The sequence below is a fragment of the Haliotis cracherodii genome, unplaced genomic scaffold, assembly GCF_022045235.1.
Source record: "Haliotis cracherodii isolate W230 unplaced genomic scaffold, xgHalCrac1.p SCAF_31, whole genome shotgun sequence".
Lineage (NCBI taxonomy): Eukaryota > Metazoa > Mollusca > Gastropoda > Lepetellida > Haliotidae > Haliotis > Haliotis cracherodii.
Genome location: NW_027266288.1, coordinates 2508490 through 2521308, shown reverse-complemented (window position 1 = coordinate 2521308; position 12819 = coordinate 2508490). Strand labels below are relative to the sequence as shown.

General features: G+C 41.1%; 1 pseudogene; it reads left to right on the top strand.

Annotated features, from left to right (window-relative positions):
• Positions 1-237: 237 nt before the first annotated feature.
• Positions 238-6207, top strand: LOC139477123 (uncharacterized; annotated as a pseudogene).
• The last annotated feature ends 6612 nt before the right edge of the window (positions 6208-12819 follow it).

The following is a 12819-nucleotide window of genomic DNA, read 5'->3' as shown; positions in this document are numbered from 1 at the left end:
ATAGTAATGTCACGGTTATCACCAAACGCCTCACAAGGCAGCCTGTGTTGTATACTCCCTAGGGAGCTGAGAATGAAAATTGAGGACACTTAATAATGTGGGCACTGTGAGCATGCACCGAGTGTATGGAGGCTAGCGCAATAGAAGTACACACATTATTATTGTCATTATTATCAAAACAAGATCAAGCGTAGTCCATCAGGATGTAAACACCTAGCATATAATACAATTCACAGAATGGTAAACAAGATATATCTGGTTTTGGCACTGTTCCTGCCTGGCGCACTCGGAACTGCAGGCGGAGCGGACTTGACGTTGAATCCCGGAGTTTCCGGAAGCTATGTTGTCAACGCCGTCATAGACAGGATCAGGTCCAAGTGCATCCTCGGTGACGACCGACTGTTCCTGCGACGTCTGTCGTACGTGGAGACTAACGATGGCAAAGACTCTAAAACCTACAGGTCTGGGTATGACGGAGGAATCTGGCAGGCAGGACAACCCATCATTGCCATGTGAACACAAATACATGCATGCACTCAGTAGCTGCCTTCCAACATAGATTTTATAACTGACATTTCATGTCCCGATGAAACAGAAAAGCAGAACGTGCACTTTGTACCGGGCAGAACTGATCCCCAGCACCCTATTGTTGCAAGAAAAACTGAAATGGATCAGTCCGTGAAACCAGGTGACTTGGTTTATTGCATGTCATCGTGACCCGACAGCCGACCCGACACCTTTGGTTTCTTTGGTCCAGACTCGATAATATGCAGCTAGAATACTGCTGACCTTGGTGTTAAGTAGTATTCACCATCACAGAATAACTTCATGCTGGGCATAGAGCTAAGGTTTCAGATAGGAGTTTTTCATTTAATTGAATTAAATAGACAGAGCTTCTAAATAATCCTTAATAGAAGGACATGCCATTCTCGCACAGAAGTAAAACGAGTGTTTAAGAAGAACTTATCAGTCTATGACCATTAACCCTTGATCATATGTTGTGTATTTGCGAAACGCTGTCAACGTGGCATCAGACTATCTCACAGAATGCCTACTGATCTGTGTAATTGTTCTGTGATTTGGACATCTGAGTTCACTATTTACCACTATTACTATATTTATTACATCTTTCATTTTGTATATTTACAGGTCGATAAATCAAACTTCCTGATGACAAAAGCTTGTCCATCATCCATCACAGCTGATAGAGTATTATCCAGTCAGCCTTCAACATCGACTGGCGCAGTACATCCTGGGCTGACCTGAGAAAGCCTCTATATTCCGGCCTGGCAGCTGCCCTCTACATAAAGGAGAACCAGAGCAACAGTCCTCCTGGTGACGTCGCCAGTCAAGCCTCGTTCTGGGCCTCAAAGCTGAGACCTGGTGGCAGCCAATCTGGATTCATTACTAAAGCTAGAGCAATGAAAGGAATTGGTATGTATGTGTGTGTGGTTGTGTGTGTTTGTGTGTGTGTGCGTGCGTGTGTGCGTGTGTATGCGTGTATGCGTGTGTGTGTGTGTGTGTGTGTGAGAGAGAAATATGTTTTTATGTCCGTCAGTACAATGCCCGTGCTTCTGGGCTTTCCTCCCACACTAAGCTGAAACAACTTCATATAACTGAAATACTGTTAAATGCGTCATTAAACCCAACTCAATCCATCCATGCACCTATCCATCCATCCATCCATCCATCTGTCTATATGTATTCATCTTAACATGTACATTCTAGATTGCAGGACACAACTTGACCTGACGTTCATTCTTGATGGTTCGGGAAGCGTCTCACGACGTGACTTTCAACGTATGATTAAATTCGTTAAAGCCGTAGTCACTAAACTGGACATATCAAAAGATGCAGTCCACATCGCAGTCGTAGAATATACTTCCAAGGTTCGTGATGACATCAAGTTCCAGGACCACACAACCAAAAGCAGCTTGTTGAAAGCTATCGGCAGAATCAGTAAGAGTAACGGTGGCACAAACACATCTGCTGCTATTCTCCACACCTTTAACGTCCTGCTGAGCTCAGCAGCAGGTGCCCGGGCTAATGCCAAGCGTGTAGCAATCCTTTTGACCGACGGCAAGTCCAATGACAAACCAGCGACCATCAGCGCTGCTACGAAGGCTAAAGCGGCAGGCATCACGATGATATCGGTCGGTATAGGAAACGCTGACGAGACTGAGCTGAGGGGCGTGGCTACTCGTCCTTCCTGTACCCACGTGATTATGCTCAACTCATTTAAGGAGATCGACAGTCTGCTCTACCAAGTGAAAGACAGTTCGTGTAGAGGTAGGTCGCTTTAGACTTGCAGGTACTGTATAAGCAGCAAAACGACACCTAGTACTATCGCTGTTTGATAGTTGTTAATAAACACATGCTCTTGATACAGTCGAAATCGTATAATGGACTCTGCCTTTAGTAGATATTCCTTAGGATTATGGATTTTGGTTTTACGTTAGGGACATACCTTGTGCAATGATAAAACTTTGGGCTACAGCTTCAACTGCTGTTGAGGAGGGACATCCTATAAAAAACCGCTGCCAGAGACGGCACAGTGGAAGAAACATTTGTCACCAATGAGTGTAACCTTACCGCCTCGACGAAAACAAAGCAGTGGTATGTAGAGGTGGATATTATATACATATGAAGATTAATCAAGTATCACCTGATTCAAAATCCAATTCCCCAAAACTAATGAGTGAGTGAGTGAGTGAGTTGGGTTTAACGCCACTTTTAACAGTAATCCAGTTATATCGCGGCGTGTCAGCTTAATGTGGGAGGGAAGCCCGAAGCGATGCAGGTCTAAGACGTTTACCACTTCGGTGAAACCCACGAGCACGGGTATGGTGCTGACAAACCTAGAAACATAATCGGGGCGAACCGGGATTCGAACCCGCAATCCCCCCCCCCCCCGAAAACTAATGACAAACCCTCAAATGAACCCCTCTGGGAGTACGTAGGCCGCCAAGTGAGAGCTGGAGGCCTCACGGTTGAAGACCTGAAGGAATGGACACTGCGCCAGGACTGCCAGAGGATCCCTGTATTGAACACGAGACGTCTGAGCAGCAGCAGGCCCCTCTCGAATGTCATCCGTGTGAGGGGGGAATACTCCAGGGTACCGTTTCACAAAGCAGTCGTAAGTCTTACGTGCGTGTAAAACTGGCGTAACTCGGAAATACTGAACTAGGGGCGTTTCACAAAGCTAGTGTAATATTACGTCCGTGTAAAATTGGCGTAAACTCTACGTGTGGTCTTGGGGTGGTGTAAATATTTACGCAAGCGATAAAGATGGCGATCAATCCAACCACAGTCGACATTGCCAAAAAAGTATGTAAGCGAGAACGTGTTTTCCGCGACAGGTCGAACCCCTTCGACGATTTGGATGATCATGACATCATCGAGAGGTACCGCCTATCACGACACATGATATTTTCTATCATTGGTAACGTGAGTGACAGACTTGAACATCAAACCCAGCGTTCCCATGCAATACCACCTTACCTTAATGTTTTAATTGCTCTGAGATACTTCTCCAAGGGTGGGTTTTACAGTGAGATTGCCGATATCCACGGTGTGAGTAAATCCTCCGTCTGCAGAGCAATCCACGCAACAACAGACGCATTATGTGCAACCATGGGTGATTTTGTATTTCCCACAATGCCTTCCACTCAGAAGAGTACCAAAGAATCATATGGCGTAAAATCTACGAGCGTGTAAATTTACGACTGCTTTGTGAAACGGTACCCAGATACTGATTGCAGTCTCAGTGCTGATTCCTCTTGTTTCACTGCACAATGTGACAGTCCGATTAGAGGTGTGGCTTGGTGCTGATACTTTTCAACGTTGTTGAAATGAACGTTTTAGACTCTGTGCTCCTCGTAAAAAAGTTGACGTCCATATATTCTCTTCCTTATGTGTATCACTTCTGAATGCATTTCAAAGACTTTTGAATTTTGAAACATCAACATCACTGCTAACCTAATTTGAACGTGTTCACAGATTGTGAAGGTGGTGTGTGGTACCCTAGAAATGTACTCCTCGTACAACACCCCCCGTCCTGGACCCGTTCTATGACGTCAGACACAGTGTTACTGATGGGAGGCCGGGTATCATGCACTTTAACGAAACCATGAAAGGGAGACCACTCTATATTACTGTGATTGGAACACGTCTGACCATCCAGCAGGTGGCTTCTTGTATCAGTGAGTGAGTGAGTATGGTTTTACGCCGCTTTTAGCAATATTCCAGCAATATCACGGCGGGGGACACCAGAAATGGGCTTCACACATTGTACCCATGTCGGTCTTCGGCGTGACGAGCGAACGCTTTAACAACTATAGACTACCCGACCGCCACGGCTTCTTGTATCAACGCCAGTTACAGCATAGACATTAATCAACCTCGGACAAGTAGGTCACACACACATTATGATATAAATAATAACAATAAAACAAAGAGGTAAATATGAAATGTAGATTATGTAATGAACATAATGACTGTACAACACATTTTCAATGGATGCACAGTTTGGGCACAAACACAGTATCTTAAGCGGCATGATGGAGTGATCGATCATTTTGTTACCATCTTCGCCATACTTGTGGTTTCGAAATGTCATGCTTGCATCCCAAGTACCAAGTTGTCCGACTCCCCATTGTTCTCGGTGCCTTAGGTTTGGTACCTCCCAATTTGTTGTCTGACATTGGGAAAGTACCCGGGTTTGCTACCAGTAATAAAGCCCGTCTGACAAACTGGGTAATGCAGAAGGCTGCAGAGTTGGGGAGTCTTCACATTATCCGAGGCAGCGCTTCCTATGAGAAGTCCCATTCGCTGCCCGGGCTGCGTGTAGAGGGGCCAAGGACCCTGAGCTGATGATGAGCCTAACCAGCCAAACTGTGCAGGGATCACCCAAACCCTCTCAGCTTCAGTTCTTATTATAATCTGAACACAATACTAAAAATGAACGTTCTTGTCTCTCCATGTATGATTCATAATGACTCCTTAACTTAATGGCCATATTTCCAGAGAGAAGTAAACATATTTAATGGCCAGGCTTGGGCGCGTTGCAAGCCACGAATCGCTCAGAGAAAGCAAATTAATCGCTCATCCTGGGGTGCGTTGCAAAGCGCCAATCGCTTGCAAGCGATGTACAGCGATTCGCCTTACAACAGTCCGCTAACTTTCAGCCGCTTGCAAGCGAAACAATCGCTGGCTGAGGTCGCTTCGTTCTCAAACCAAAATGGCGGCTTACTTTGACAGCGGAACAAGAAATTCTTGAGTGGATCAACGAGGAAATCAGCAAAGGCAGCGAAGACCACATCCTCCTCAGCCTGCTCTACATCTTCAAAGTAGTCATAAATTCCATCAGCTCGTCATCGAGCCTCTTCTATTACGTTCTTCATTACGTCAAGGCAACCAAGCGCTAGTTGCGCCGCCATTTTGGAAGAGTGGGCAAGCGCTTCGAACTGTTGCAGACATCAGGATGAGCGATTAATTTGCTTTCTCTGAGCGATTCGTGGCTTGCAACGCGCCCCTGGTGTCTGCAACAGTTCGAAGCGCTTGCCCACTCTTCCAAAATGGCGGCGCAACTAGCGCTTGGTTGCCTTGACGTAATGAAGAACGTAATAGAAGAGGCTCGATGACGAGCTGATGGAATTTATGACTACTTTGAAGATGTAGAGCAGGCTGAGGATGATGGGGTCTTCACTGCCTTTGCTGATTTCCTCGTTGATCCACTCAAGAATTTCTTGTTCCGCTGTCAAAGTAAGCCGCCATTTTGGTTTGAGAACGAAGCGACCTCAGCCAGCGATTGTTTCGCTTGCAAGCGGCTGAAAGTTAGCGCACTGTTGTAAGGCGAATCGCTGTACATCGCTTGCAAGCGATTGGCGCTTTGCAACGCACCCCAGGTTTATTGTCTCCAAACCTTTTAGTTGTGATCGTGTTGTTTCAAGGAAATACGTCACTGAGATGTATATGCAAGTGTTTCATATTACAGACAGCTTCAACAATGTCACCAACCCCTGTTCCCCTGGCGACACCTGTGACTACGCCCACCCCTCTGACAGCACTAAATTCATCCATTGTGACAACAAGGGCAACATGTTCGTCACCCAGTGTCCGGGTCCAACCCAGTACGACCCTGATACTGTCAGCTGTGGATCTATAGCAATCGAGGGAGGAAAGGCCTGTCAAATCTGCCAACCCTAAATTGTTATAATCCCCCACATGTCGGAAACCATTTAAAGTACACCTGATGTGATGCATTCGGGAAACTCTGATTGTTATTGAAGCCTGGCTTTCCATATACTGTAGTAACATACCCTCTGACCTTCGTAACTGCAGACGTCACTTCCGGAAATACATGTAGCTGAAGACGCCAAAAGTTAGAGCGAGAAGAATGCGATTAAACACCAAGTATACGATGTGGCAGTAATTAGGATGGCTGTAATCTACTCCATAGCATGTCCAGGAAGGTGTTTACGTAAGTATTTTGGAATAAATATGTTTACTTTAGTTGATTTAGAGCATGAAAGAATTTCGGAATGAACTACCCAACTGTTGATGACGTAAGCGCCAGTAGATCGCGGGACTATTTGAGCCGATCACTTGAGCTAACTATAACTGTTAAATATTACGATGAAGCATTTAATTGTTCTTATACGTACAATATACATAGTTGTTACACACAAGACATGTATTTGATAATAAATAATCATAAATTTAATAACTATAAAAACTTCGAACTATCTCGGGAACGTGGGCGAAAACCAAAGGTCTTGATCGTTTTCAACCGAGCCTGACTATTACACTTATGATAGTAAATAACATTTCTCGCCTGTGAGCAGAATCTGAATGTAATGGGACAATCCTGTTGATTTTAACTGATTTTTTTAGTATATTATCACTCATATCGCCTCGACCAGAAGTGGGATAATGCCTTTAAAATCTACACTAATGGAATCTAAGATTTCTTCTTGGCTGATGATAGTAAATAACATTTGAAACATGTGAGCAGAATCTGAATGCAATGGGTCAATCCTGTTCATCTTAAGAGATTTATTACTATATTATCACTCATATCGCCTCGACCAGAAGTGGGATAATGCCTTTAAAATCTACACTTAATGGAATCTTAACCCTCTTGGTGCCACAGGACCATATATGGTCCCCCACTTTTCACACCAGCATAATGCCATGGGACCATATATATATATGGTCCCGAGAAAATGCCCTTTTAAAGTGAATTTTGATATCAAACACTGAGTGCGCAAACTGTATACTTATTCACGTAAATTTACAATTCTGTTCACTCCTTTATGAATAAGTTTATTTACACGTTTTGTATATTTTTATCGACTATCGGTAATGGCGGAATGGTCGGTATACATGAGAAAACGACAGTGTATATTTCCATTACATTTATGACGTACATTGAATGAATTTATAACCATCATCACCCTAATCATCTCAGCATTAATATCGTGTCACTCATATTTTATGCAGTGCTACGGATTGCAAAATATGACGAGATTAGTAACGTGGTTACCACGCTTCTCGACCTTTTTCTGCCATGTTGAACTTCATGCGAATGAAGGCAATTATTTATTATGCACCCATGTCACATACACGTAACTATTATTATATCAGATAGCCAATTTGAGAAAGAAATCTGATCGGACTGGTCAGAAAGATTTACTAGTCCCCACTGTACAGTTATTGGCGTAAGTGTTCTAACGTTTTTTTGGCCATGGCAGTTTTTTGTTCAAGTATTGCATATGTTTATCGACCGTGTCATGGCGATTTAGCACGGCGCTAGAGACGAAACGGCAGCGCAGATTGTCTTTTTGTTTATGATGCTGATATACTGTACGCTCGATTAACGTATGATAATCTATTGCAAGTCTTCAACTCTTGTTTGATATGTCCCCATCTGAAATGTCAGCAATGAGTAAACTTAATTTATTTCGTTACAGTCTGCAATTTTATTCGAATAATTACGAATGGATTTGGTGACTTTAGATACTGATGGAAAGACAATCAACTCGAGTTGCATGTTATACAATTTGGTTACGCTGTGTGAAAAAATAAAGATGTTTTTGAAACAGCAACGTCATCACAGTGTGGCACTGAGTGGTATGCAGGCTGGCTGATGTCCAGGCACCATGAGGGTTAAGATTTCTTCTTGGCTGCTGATAGTAAATAACAATACAAACTTGTGAGCAGAATTTAAATGATTTGTTACTATATTATCACTCGAATCGCCTCGACCAGAAGTGGGATAATGCCTTTAAAATCTACAATTAATGGAATCTTAAGATTTTCTTTTGGCTAATGACAGTAAATAACATTTCACACTTGTGAGCAGAATCTGAATGCAATGGGTCAATCCTGTTAATTTTAAGAGATTTGTTACTATATTATCCCCCATTACACCTTGACCAGAAGTGGGATAATGCCTTTAAAATCTACACTTAATGGAATCGTAAGATTTCTTCTTGGCTGCTGATAGTAAATAACATTTCACACTTGTGTGCAGAATCTGAATGCAATTGGTCTGTTAATTTAAAGAGATTTGTTACTATATTATCCCCCATATCGCCTCGACCTGAAGTGTGATAATGCCTTTAAAATCTACAATTAATGGAATCTTAAGAATTTCTTTTTGCTATTGATAGTAAATACCATTTCGCACTTATGAGCAGAATCTGAATGGAATGGGTCAATACTGTTAATTTGAAGAGATTTTTTACTATATTATCCCCCATATCACCTTGACCAGAAGTGGGATAATGACTTAAAAATCTACAATTAATGGAATCTTAAGATTTCTTCGTGGCTGCAGATAGTAAATAACATTTTGCACTTGTGGACAGGATCTTAATGTAATGGGTCAATATATATTTTTTTCATTTTTAAGAGATTTTTTTTTACTTTAATATCATTCATGTTCTTTGACCAGAAATGTGATAATGCCTTTAAAATCTACAATTAATGGAATCTTAAGAATTTCTTTTTGCTAATGATAGTAAATACCATTTCGCACTTATGAGCAGAATCTGAATGCAATGGGTCAATACTGTTAATTTGAAGAGATTTTTTACTATATTATCACTCATATCGCCTTGTCCAGAAGTGGGATAATGCCTTTAAAATCTACAATTAATGGAATCTTAAGAATTTCTTTTTGTTAATGATAGTAAATAACATTTCGCACTTGTGAGCAGAATCTGAATGCAATGGGTCAATCCTGTTAATTTTAAGAGATTTTTACTATATTATCCCCCATATCACCTTGACCAGAAGTGGGATAATGACTTAAAAATCTACAATTAATGGAATCTTAAGATTTCTTCTTGGCTGCAGATAGTAAAAAACATTTTGCACTTGTGGACAGGATCTTAATGTAATGGGTCAAAATATATTTTTTTCATTTTTAAGAGATTATTTTACTGTATTATCACTCATGGTCTTTGACCAGAAATGGGATAACGCCTATAAAATCTACAATTAAAAGAATCTTAAAATTTCTTCGTGGCTAATGATAGTAAATACCATTTCGCACTTGTGAGCAGAATCTGAATGGAATGGGTCAATACTGCTAATTTTAAGAGATCTTTTACTATATTAGCACTCATGTCCCCTGGACCAGAAATGGGATAGCCCTTTCACATGTACAGTTAATGGAATTCTTTAAGCTGTTAACAATACAACTTATGAGCACATATTGAGGGGTCAGACCAAGATTGGTATTGTATTACCGTAGTCAAACTGTGCAGAAGCGGCATAACACCTTGAAAATCTATCAACTGTTGAATATTTATAATTAATTTTAGCTTTTGACAGCGATTAGGACTACAGACTTAGCAAATACTGAGACAGGTCATGATTGGTACACTTACAGCGATTTTTATACCAGTTTGTGTGTCACACAAGGAGTGTCAGAATTCAGAAATTCTTGTACAGTCATGCCCCGCTTATACGGAGTTCAGATATCCGGAAACCTCGGTTCCCGGACAATTTTCATTCAAAACGAAATAACTTCTATATAAATTTACCCGTATATCCGGAAATTCAGTTTCTGGAACCGGACAGTCATTTTATACACAAAACATGGAAATGCACACAAAATTGTCTCACTTATCCGGACAATACACTTCCGCTGGTGGTAATCCTTTGATTCGTGAGAAGTCAATTAACCAAGTGACACTGAGTTACGTTTGAGACGAGCTTGTTTATTGTACATGTAATCCCCTTCGATAAATATGGCGTCTGTGGAGGTCAGAGGTCAAAGCTGTGTAAGTATGGCCTGTAAGAATGGCACTGAATTTGGACATACCATAGGAAAATCGACAATTGGTGACAGTTCAAACTTCCATGACAGACTTTGTCATCTGTCATGAGTTGCATAATTGAAGGGAAGTAACTCTTCCAGTAAGAAGCTGGTTTCAGTTATATGGAAATTTGTTTATACGGACGAATTGTGAAATGACGCAAGTGTCCGTATAAACGAGGCACGACTGTATTTACTGAGGGAGGGTGAGGGAAATACATGGATTCTTACATGCGTTTTGTAAAACAGATTATACAGTTCTTTTATCAACTTAATGCCAATCGCCAAGTATGGTACACCATTCCCCATAGGTTGGGGTCAAGTGCTGTACATGATATATTTGGTACTTGTATATACCGTCTACAATCCATAGCTATTGTTTTGCACGAACAGAATTTAATTTAGAACAGTCTATCATATAAATCAATATTAATTTTCCTCCAGACAAGCGGTATTAAGTTTGTAAAAAGAATTCTGAAACACTTTCATCAAATGTAATTTTCGTCTAAACCTTGTGGCATACCATTTACAATTAATCAATACAACTAATTTTAAGAAGTAGAAAGAACATGTCTAAATGTAGAGACAAGTGAAATAATTGTTTTGAAAGTTATATAATTAGGATTTATCACTTCTACTCATATGTGAATTACAAGGATTTCCTTCAGCACAGTTATATCAAATAAATTAGTGAGGATAAATGGATTGGAGGAGACCGCACGTTAAATTGGGCCACGAAGAACTGAATATGGAAAATTGTTTACAATCTAAAATTATACCCAAGACACAGTTAAATGTGTTCCATCATACTGTATAATTCCGCACGTCCTGATGTGTTTTAAATTGCATCTGAAATATATATAATATATGGGGAAATATATGTGAACCATAGGCGCACCAACCCTAAGGGAGATAATTGCCCAGAGGTTGCAGTGGGATATGTCGTGATTAGTAAGATCACAAGGGGCCTTGTTTGAACTAAACACTTGCAAATCGATGAGGGTATTGTTGTTGACGGTAATTGCCCGTGGTCACGGCAGATGCTGAAGTGTCAGTCTGTCTTTTCGATTTAACCATACGACCTCAACACTTCAACAGAGAACACCCTCCGCCTGTAATCAGTACACGTCATGAAACCCGTGAAGGTCCGGTTTTTTTTGTTGTTTGTTTAACATAGCACTCGGCAAATTTCAAGCTATATAATGGCGGTCTGTAAATAATTGAGTCTGGACCAGACAATCCAGTGATTGACATGGCCTTTTATGGCAAGCATGGGTTGCTGAAGACCTATTCTATCCCGGATCTTCACAGGTTTAGAATATGTGTTCAGCAACTCATGCCTGCCGTATAGGGACTAACGGGATCGGGTGCTCAGGATTGCTGACTTGGTTGATTCGTGTCATCGTATCCCAATTGCGTGGATCGATGCTCATAATGTCAATCACTTTATTTTATGGTCCATACCCGAATATTTAGAGACCGCCGTCACATAGCTTGAATATTGCTGAGTGCGGCGTTAAACAACAAACAAACATGTAAGGCATAGTTGTGACAGTAGATAGCAGTCATCCACTAATACATCACGGCGGTGGGCTTCACACATTGACACAATGGATCTTCGGTTACGAGCAAACGTGTTAGTGACTAGGCTACCTTTCCACACCAGTGCTTGTACTGTACAGTGTGTGACACTGTAAATGTATTATGAATATAATAATGTATGAATATATTATTATTATAATAATGGCAGTACTGCTCCCAGACCTGGCGGATAGCCGGGTGCAGGAAGCTATGTCTAATTTTTTAAAAGTACTGATTTAACTTCGAAATTTTACTGCAATTGCCATCTTTGTTTATTTGACTTGACTTTTGTCATTGACTTATTACATTTCTTTGTGTGAATGTTGTCCAAACTGCACCCAATTGCTTTAAATGCAATGAAAAGTTTAAAATAAAAGTTTTTTCCTCTTTTTGAGGGAAAACCTGCTCACATCCCTGATTATATATATTTTATGGAACCAAAATTAATATTCTAGGATATGCTTTATTTACGAACAAATATGAAATGTTCCATTACTTATACTTTTCAGGTTGGATAGCAACAATGCCTACACTGGCTGACATAGACAAAACATTTAGTCTCTGAAATCTTATGTTACACAATATCCTTCTTGACTCTAAAAAAAAAAAAATTCCCTATGCTGATTTCAGAATAGAGCTAGCTTGAGCTGGCTAGACTTGCTTTTGTATGCATTTGTAGATTATTATTTTTTCATAAAATAAATATATTCCACGGTCATGGTGCAGGACTAGTTGCCTCGTACCTACCTACGCACAAGTAGGTCCCCACCTGGACAGACCCGACCAGTGCCACTTTACTCTTGGACTCATTGAAGAATGTTGTGAATTCCAACAAGAATATACCAAAGGTGTACCCGATACCGTCCACGATGATGTTGCAGACGAGAGACGCGGCGACGATCACCCAG